The following is a 9,605-nucleotide window of genomic DNA, read 5'->3' as shown; positions in this document are numbered from 1 at the left end:
CTAATTTTCACCATATGAACCACGGCTGGGCAGAAGGAAAATAATTCACTTCAACAGTGAATATGAAGACAGAATACTTCTTCTGTATACTTCTTCTCCTGAATGGATTAAATTCCAAAAGATTATAGGAAAAATGGAATAAAACCGCAGTAACACACACCTAATTTCATTTCACTTAGTAAAACAGACAAAGAAAAGAACGCTTCTGGAACAGATGCAACTTACTTTTATGGGATATGACTGTCCGAAAAATATAGATAATGGCTGAGTCATTCAAAAACTGAATTGGTAAGTTGAAATGAATCCATGTAGATAGCTGAAACTTCCTTTCAGAAGTCACAGGCTGCACACAGTACTGTGCAAAAGTTTTACATATTTTAGATGTTTCAGTTTTTCTCCATAAATTAATAACACCAGGGAGGCATTTAAACAGTCCCAGAGCCAATTGGAACCATCTTTGGCAACAACTTAAAAAGGGTTTTTCAACAGATGCCAGCATCAGTCTAGGATTACATAAAACAACATCTCCATCATCCCAAAACAATAGAGGAATGACAAACAGTGCTTTAACAAATGGTTTAACATGTGGTTATACACTTGGGTGGGCTGAAACAACCTTTTTCACAGTGTAAGCCAGTCTTTGACTGTAAGGACATGTTTGACTGTTGCATTACACCAGTGGTCGGCAACCTTTCTGATGATGAGTGCCATCTAAAATTTCCTCAGAAGTCAATGTGCCATATATGACTGCATTAGCAATAAATTTATTAATGCTCTATATTAACAGTTACACACTGTATAGAACAACTTTATAGAATTATATTTGTTTGCAGATGTTGGCAGCTATCAGCGAATAGTTATCAGCTATTTTGAAACAAAAACTCCATGACAGCAAATGAACTGTACAACAGAAAATGCAAATGTTATTTGTGATCTCCTCACAACAATGATAAGAAAAATAATCTGGGCCAATATGGCATGTTTGTTAATACAGTGATACACATGTTAATGTGCTCTCTGGTCTCCCACTCAGAGACACAGGTCTACGGGTGTCCAGCATTCAGACGGCTATCTGAGGACACTCTTCGTGTGAGAGAAAATCTGCTCACACAGATATGTAGAGCCAAATACTGTCAATAAGGCCTCTGCAATGTTCTTAAGACAGTTAAACTTGTCAGGTATTGATGTCCATTTGGTGAAAATGCAAGCTCCATGAACACCCACAGCTTTGGATTCCAGCTGCGTTCGTAGTTCTGCAAACTTTGACCCCCACAGAGTCGAGCTTTTCAGTTCAATCAGCTGCATTTCGATGTCCTCTGTGTCCAGCCAGTTAATGCGAGACAAATCCAGCTGCTCATTAAAGCTTTCTGGTTTGATCAGAAAAGAAAACATTGGTCCATACACCTGAAAGTCCTGAAAACGCATAGTGAATTCTATCATGAGTCTACGGATGTATCCGTGTATTTCCGTGGTGCTGATGCTGCGCTGAGCAGACAGCTCCTGAAGCATTTGAAGTGTTGGAATGTGGAAATTTCAACATCGCTTGAAAAAACTGCCAGCTAGCAACATCCCTCTCACTGGTAGGCTAAGTGATTTTTAGCCAATTACAAGCTGAATCTGGTAGTTGGGGTTGTTAGCTAAGATACTGTCATTAAGACGCGGCACAACTAATGTGTCTATGCGAGCTAATTTGCAATGTGCACCGCTGGCCCTGCCATTTATTTTTTAATGCACCTTCTCAGATTAATTCACTGCGTGTCGTGCCCAGGGCTGGACTGGGACAAAAAAAATCAGCTGGGGCATTTTGACTAGAGACCAAAGCCTTTGAATGAAAACCAACACTGTTGTGACAGTGATGTACACTGTCTTGTTGGTATATGTATGATTTCTATACATTTTACAACAGATATAATTAATGCCCTACCTGCCCCCCTGGCAAAACTTTGCTAGACCTGCCCCTTCACAGTTACCAGAAGTCAGCTACATAAAAAAGGATCCTGGTGTTATTTGTCTCTCAGAAACAGTATATGACTTCCCTTCTACTCATTCATGTCACCTAAAAGGTAAACCTGTTTCCCCATCACCTGTTCAGCTCTGCTCTGATAATTCAGTAAGGACATCTCCGTTTCCCTCTCACCACATATCCAAACCTATATCATGGCCAGCAGCTTACGGCTGTGGCTCCAGCAGACATCAGCTGATACTAGAAATTAATATTAAATAAATTCTAACAACAGCTGATCAAGATTAAAACGCGCTGCTGTTGTTTAACGGGACCTCCGCTGGGTTCCTGTTTCTGGTGCAAAGTGGGCGATAAACAAACAAGAGAGACGGGACTTGCGTCAGAAAAGCCGATCAGCTGATCATTGATCAGTTTCATGATTGAAGTAGCAACAAGAGAGGGAGGGGGAGAGAATGAGAGAAGAAGAGGCAGCTGTGCAGCGTAAAGACACAGAATAACTCCAGCTTTGTGTCTTTTTCCATTCTAGCTGAAGTACGGGACAAACTGTGTTCCTTTTCAGCTCAATACGAAACGCGTAATATTTTCTCTGAATACGGGACGATTCCGTTTTTTACCGGACGGTTGGCAACTCTACTAACTAACCTTATGAATGAAATAAAGTTCACTATCAGTAACATCATAGCACCCACCCAGCCGTTGGCTGTATAGAAACTCTGTCATGCTAGCTAGGACGCAGTACGAGTTGTTGTAACTGACTGTAAAAAGTCAGCACAACGAAAATAAACTACACCTAAACTTGGTTTATATCTGACCCAGATAGACTGCAGCTCATAACTTCTTACCTGAAGTTCACCTGACACTCGGACCGGTGGCCACCTCGGGTCTCTCCTCCTCCTGCCTCCCCTTTTCCTCATCCACCTGCTGGCCTCTGTGAAAGCTCCGCCACAGCCACCACCAAACAACTGAGTTATTTTTACACAACGGCCAGCATCTGGACAATCCACCACCTTTCATTGTTTATACATTACAAAAACAACAACAACAAAAACATCGGCCCATGAAAACGAAAAATCACCACCACCAGTATGCCCGATGGCCAGTCCAGCTATGGTCGTGCCATCAGTTAACCCTTCGCGTGCCAGCTGTGGCACGCGTGCCCAGGGTTGCCGACCCCTGCACTACACAATCAAATATACGAGTGAGAAAATCAAAACTGACCATCCTTCATAGAAAAATATGAAGTATTAGCAATATCTTGAAGAGTCAGTCAATTGGTCAGTCCTTCCATCCATCTATCCAGTTTGGGGGAATTAAAATTTAAATATGGCAGCGCATGATTTATTGCATCAGAATTCAAATCGTTTCCAATAAATCTTCTCTCTAAGATAACTCAGGACTCCATGATGACAGTCCTACTTTTTGTGACAAATTCACAGTCAAAGTACAAGAAAAATAATTAAAATGGCAGTGTCTCATCACTCGACTGACCGATATGTCACTTTCAAGTTAAACTGAAAATACCTTTTTAGTCTTTGGGTTGTAGCCAGTACACCTAGCAGTTGGTTATTTTAGCAGCAGATAATGCTCTCTTCACAAGTTTAAGTTTAATCTCATAAGGCAAAGTAAAGCTATCTGAATATAGCAGCTGTTCTGTAAGAGGGCGAAAATTGTACTAGAAGATGCCCTTGAAGGGGGAGAGAGCATAAATATTTATGGACAAAGTCCTGGAAATTTATGCTCAGGCATTATATACTATCTTGGCATGATATCTAATCATCATTAGAGCATGTTAATTGACTGTTTGTGACCAGTACATGTGTACTATCGTGATCAATATTTTATACACATTTATTTATTGAGTTTGTCTTCTGAGGCATGAGCACTAGTCTTCCTGTTTTTATAGAAAATCTTACTTCCAACCAACAAGTAGCACATTCACAGTACAACTAAGGGCTGGTAAGACAGAAGTGCTGATCTTGTATTCCTAAATTGTAAATCTATATAACTTCTTTGGGATTATTTTGATGTAACATAAGGAATGCTGTGATGCTATAAACTCATACAGACTCATGCATATCTCAGACACTGTTCTGATTTAATTATTAATAATATCACTTGCTGAATGAACCATCAGTAGATGTGTAAAATCACAACTATATAGTATATAAAGGTAAAATGCTCTGTAGAGATGTAGAGTGGGTTGAGAATTTTCTGAACGTTAGTTTGATTCATCTTTATTTAGTTTCACAAGAAGCCTAATTAGAAAATTCAAGTAGTATATTTGTGTTAATCATTAACTTGCAAAACATGCAACATTCGTTACGTAAGAAGTCTCAGAGCTAAAATAAAAAGCCTCACTGTCAGTTCTCCAGTTGCTGGCGGCAGCCCAGAGCTAGCAGGTGGCTATGTCACTACCACAGCACATGGATCTTAGTGGTGGGTTAATACATCATGTCAATAGTCAGCCAGACCCATGCAGACCAAGGCTACATAATGTCTAGCCAGGTGGTCCACCGTGTCGAAAGATACTCTTCAGTGAAATGGGTGTCTGTGTGTAGAGTACATTTACTCATGCGTATTGTTTTGACTGGGTTGGCCTCAGCCTGCCATTACTTATCGCTCACTTACACCTGTCACCCTAAAACTCAGCTCACCGTCAAATTGACCACAGTTGGAAGAAGACAGCAGCCTGAAAGAGGGGAGGGGGGGTTTAACTTATAACCAATGTGTCTGTTTTTAAGCAACATAACTGTAGTATTACAACACTCCGGAACAATATATAGCTGGAAAAATGATAAAAGTTAACATTTTTAAAAGTGTCAATATGCTTCCAACAAAACACTTTTGATGACTATTGAATTATTATGTGAATTATACAAATTAATAAATTATTAAAACAGAAGAAAAAATGTTTTTGTATGGTCTGTACTGGATTGTATGCAGCATAATACTCATGCTGCTCCAACTACCATTTAACAAAGAGATGCACCTAGCAACAGTGCCATTCATTTCAGCGTTCAAGAAAGTCTTCATATACGACTACTGTTATAATTAAAGGTTGCACGGCTATCTAAAAAGGTATCATATAGGCATATTTGTGGCTGCATTTAGAAGATTTTGCTCTCAGCTGGCAAACTATTTACCATCCTAATAACCATGGCAGCAGATCACAGAACATATTGGCTTGAATTTGAATTGATTCAAATTCAGCTGTTTTATAGAGACAGAACAAAAATGGAGAGAGCTTTCAGAAGAGTAAGCAAAAGTATAGGGAATTTAGCTGCATACGTGAACGATGCAAACCATTTAAAAAATTAGCTTTCCCAGAGTTTTATGAGGAAGTAAATGTTTTCAATATGTTAGGTAAACCTCAGACGATACACCCCACATGTTCTGAGAAATGTTGAATGTAAACATCTTTTGCTGTTTACAAGAAAACCCCACTGGGCGTCTTTAGCGTGCACAGAACACGACTGGGTGACTGTTGTTAAATTTGATTTGGGACACTTAGACCAAGTCCAGTACAGTCTCAAAAAAATGGTGCTGCTAGTTAAGAGAATAAAATCTTTCTCTCTTGTCCAACTCTCAAGTTTACAACCCTTTCGCTTTCATTTAGTCATCCAACAGGTCAATCAACACAGGAATTATTTTCTGTGTTCGTGTTTCTGTAGTGGTACACAAGAATTCAATGGCTTTAAAAAGGTTTATTCATGTTCACAAACAGATTGAGCGTGACAGGAACAGTCCCAACACAGCGGGAATAATGTGCGTTTAGTGTGTTATTGTGGGTGGCTTTCCCCAGTGACTTCCTTTGTTGTGGAGTGAAATACCAGTGAAACACCCTGACAGCCCAACTGTGGTATAGAAAATTAGTGACAGTAAAAACATTCTCTAGTTGCTGGCCCTCTTCCCAGAGTCATAAAAGTTTAAAGGTGTTCATAATTGCTAACACACCTGTAACAGTCTGGGCTCATGTTCCTTGGATGTTTATATCTGGGCCCCCTTCTTTTTCCTCTACTCTTGAAGGCTGAGATGGTCACATGTTTCCTATTTAACCATTTTCCTCTTACACTTCAGTCATTTCTCTTCAGCTTTACTTGTTTATAGAGAAGTACTGCCTTTTATAGATCATTTTAATTTCAATATTTTTATGAAAAACACACAGACAAACACAAAATAAATTTCTTAAGAACTGCTCTGGACAAGTCCAACATTTCTGTGATTTCTCTGACAAGAACAGCTGGACCTCAACAGCTGTTAAATAGCCTGAGAGTCTCTCTGGTTTTATTACTAAGAATCTCTTGGCCTTTCTGCTTTGGAAAATACTCCCATAGGTTTTTCCTTTTTTGTTCATTTCCCAGCAATTCTGCTTTTAATTTATTTGTGACATTTTTCATGTTTACCATATTAGCTGTTATTTATTGATGTCTTATTGCCAATTAAGTACTTTATTACAGTTTTAAAACACAAGCCTGTGGAGGTCTGACCGATGCTAAAATAAAGAGATGTATTGATTAAAATGATGAACAGCTGAGATATGACCAGAATGCTGAGTGCATAGATCCTTGTTTTATGTTAGCATTTGCTGTGCCCACTTCTCTCATCAACCAGAAAACAAGAACACATTCACATTTTGCCTTACGTTTTACTGCTTGGCAAAAAGTTTAATAGATAATGAATTAATTTTCATACTTGAACTCCTTAACTTGAGGTAGCAACTCTAAACCTGTGTCAATTTATTGTCTTACAGCAAAGTGCTTTGGCCTTAAACATGGTTCACACCCTCCCCCCCAGTTATGTCAGGCAACAGACTGCTCTGAATATGGTCTTCAAGAGGGCTAAAACTGAACTCTGTGTGACATTAGGCTGTTCTTATGTCAACATGACCAATGTAAGGGAAACATATCGATAACAGTGAGAGAGGTTCAAAGTCAGCTGTTGTAATGGTCTTGCGACCAAGTAAAATGTGACTGCTGCTATGTTATTCTATTAACCATCCAACAGCTAATATCCAAATACATCAAATCTGATGTCATACCTAAGCTTACCTATTACATGCATTTGGATGGACTGCAGTTAACTTATACAAATCATACTGGGTTTTAAGGCAAAAATACAAGAAATTTAATCATCAATTACAAGCATTTCATTGTTTACAGTTGCATGATGCCTGATAAGGTTTGTATTGGACTGTCTTTACAGGAAACTGCTTGCAAGAACAGAAGTTTTACTTTACCTTTGATACAAATGATTCCTTGCTATAACAGTCTGTTTAATCTACTGGTCAGTCAGCCTGTGATTTAAGTTGTTGAATGAAATACCTCTAAATGCCTCTATACCATTTAGGCACCATAAAAATATTATAAATTTTTATACAAATAATATCTAGTGTCCTCCCACACCACTTTTGAACATATGTACCCAAGAACTTAAGACCTAAATGCAACCAAAGACTATATAAATGAGAAGTCCCAACACAAAGCTTACACATCAGAAAGCAGGACTCAAACTAAAACGTTCAAAGAAGAGAAGCATTTGAACATTTGAACAACATTTTCATTCAAGACACCCCAACATCAGGAAGGAAGAAATAAAGAAACCAAATGCTCCTGCTGGAGGGACTGTCCTGGGCCCAGGCTCACCCAGTCACGAGTCCTCAGTTTAACTGATAAAGCGCCTTTGGTCAGCAACAGTAGGACAGTGGTTCTGACAGAACACTTTATAAAACACTTGCACTGCTTTAAAACTTCATAAAATAACATCAAAGGCTAGTATGCTTACCATCTTGAATGATTCTACAATAAGTCAAGTCTATGAAAAACACACAATGACTTCAAGGGAGATGAAGACATAGTCTGTGCACAGCTGTTTATGCTACATCATATCCGAAGTAAAGAATTGCTTCTCAGATATTACTCCCGTAATTTCACAAACAGGATAACAAATGAAGGTAAATGTTAGAGTGGATTGTTAAATGTTTGTCATTTTTATGCTTGCCAACTTTGATGAAAGGGATTCCACTGTCCTTCCCCCCAGATTCTCGGGGTTCTGGGTAGGGGGCTGTAGGTTTGCTTACAGACACATCCTATCTGGAAGGTCTGTTTGATGTAAGCTTCCTGCCCAGCAGGAGGTCTCACACACACACACACACACACACACACACACACACATATATACACACACACACACACACACACACATATACATACAGTGCCTCATCTTTGTAACCAAGGGGGGTTAAGAGGGGAGGTACGTGTTGTAAACTATTGTGTGAACTGTCTCTCAATAAATAGCTGCGAGGGAAGCTGCTCTTTGAAGGACTTTGGGCTGGAGACAGGTTAGGAGCGTGAGCTCCAAGAGCTGGTTCTTGACCAAAGGCCTCCCTTGCGCAAGTAATCGATCGAACACTGTTGCCTTGTTTTCTTTCATGATGAATAAGTCTCTAGAACTAGCGGGGTTTGTGGGAACAGACCCAACAGTAAAAAAAAATCATCATAAAGTGTATCAGTAACATGTTAGGCTATGACCCTCTACACTGGCTTCAGGCAACTGGAAATGTCACATGTGGAAATTGTCACACACAAATGTCATATGGTTTCACTATAGGTGTTACAGTTTAAGTTTTAAGCAGTGACCGAAACATCAAAAGCCAAAATTGTGGCCCAACTAGGGCATGAACCGAACCATGAATTTGGATAATCATTACACCCTAACTTATACAAGATTAAAAGTGGGTAACGTGCCCACAGGACATCCTTAACTGGATCTGACGAGACAGTCCTTAAGTAAACCAATATTTGCTTTTAGGTATTATACAATAATGCTAGAGGGGAAAAAAAATTAAATACAAAAAACACTCAGCAGATGCTTAAAATCCTTTGAGAAGCAAGTCTCTGGGCACTCATTTTGGTAGTTAATTTAAAGAATGACATAAATTACCTTTAATTTCAGTGGTCATGGAGACATAAGGACTGCATGTATAGAATTATCAGTCAAATCTGCCAAAAGCCACTTACAATTTGCTGACTTAATAAGGCTTTAAAAATCTTTTTTTCCACCATTGACGGTTTCCCATCATCATCATCATCATCATCTGCCACAGATTTTAATTCAAGACTGAGTGCCATGACTATCATTTGCAATGGCTGCTTGAATCAAGCAGCATTCTTCCAAAAATTGAATGTGAATCTTAAAGAAGACATTAATTAAAAAGGTAAGTTCTACCTATACAACTGCGTAGATGATTGTTCTGGCTTCATATCAGCAGAGAGCAGATCATTTTTTGTTAATAATTTTAAAATGATGATATGACTAACTAAAAGCAATTCCAGCCTGAAACTTTAGTTACTGAGAGAGCTGTCCAGAAAGAAAACATGAATATTGGTAAATCCCAGCCTATAAGAAGTGCATACTTGATGGCTGTTAAATGAATTGTCTGACCAACGGCTAAGAGAATAACATAGTAGGAGAAGAAGAAAAACACTGATCCAGCCTAATGAAAGATAGGTTGGTTATTACAAGTCATTACAGAGTGGCTGGGCAGAGACCACAGACATTCCTCCTGACAAAAAACACTCACACTTTGGTTGTCAACTTTCAGTTTTTCTGCTTTCTCTGCATATTTTTTTCCTGTACACACTTA

The 9,605-nt window shown here is 38.9% G+C and overlaps 1 protein-coding gene across 2 annotated transcripts in view; it reads right to left on the bottom strand.

Annotated features, from left to right (window-relative positions):
• cenpp (centromere protein P) overlaps nt 1-9,605 on the bottom strand; it is a 98,440-nt gene that overhangs the window by 65,501 nt on the left and 23,334 nt on the right. The window lies entirely within an intron of this gene.

Source organism: Pelmatolapia mariae, linkage group LG5 (assembly GCF_036321145.2).
Source record: "Pelmatolapia mariae isolate MD_Pm_ZW linkage group LG5, Pm_UMD_F_2, whole genome shotgun sequence".
Taxonomy (NCBI): domain Eukaryota; kingdom Metazoa; phylum Chordata; class Actinopteri; order Cichliformes; family Cichlidae; genus Pelmatolapia; species Pelmatolapia mariae.
This window is presented reverse-complemented; position numbering and strand designations above follow the sequence as displayed.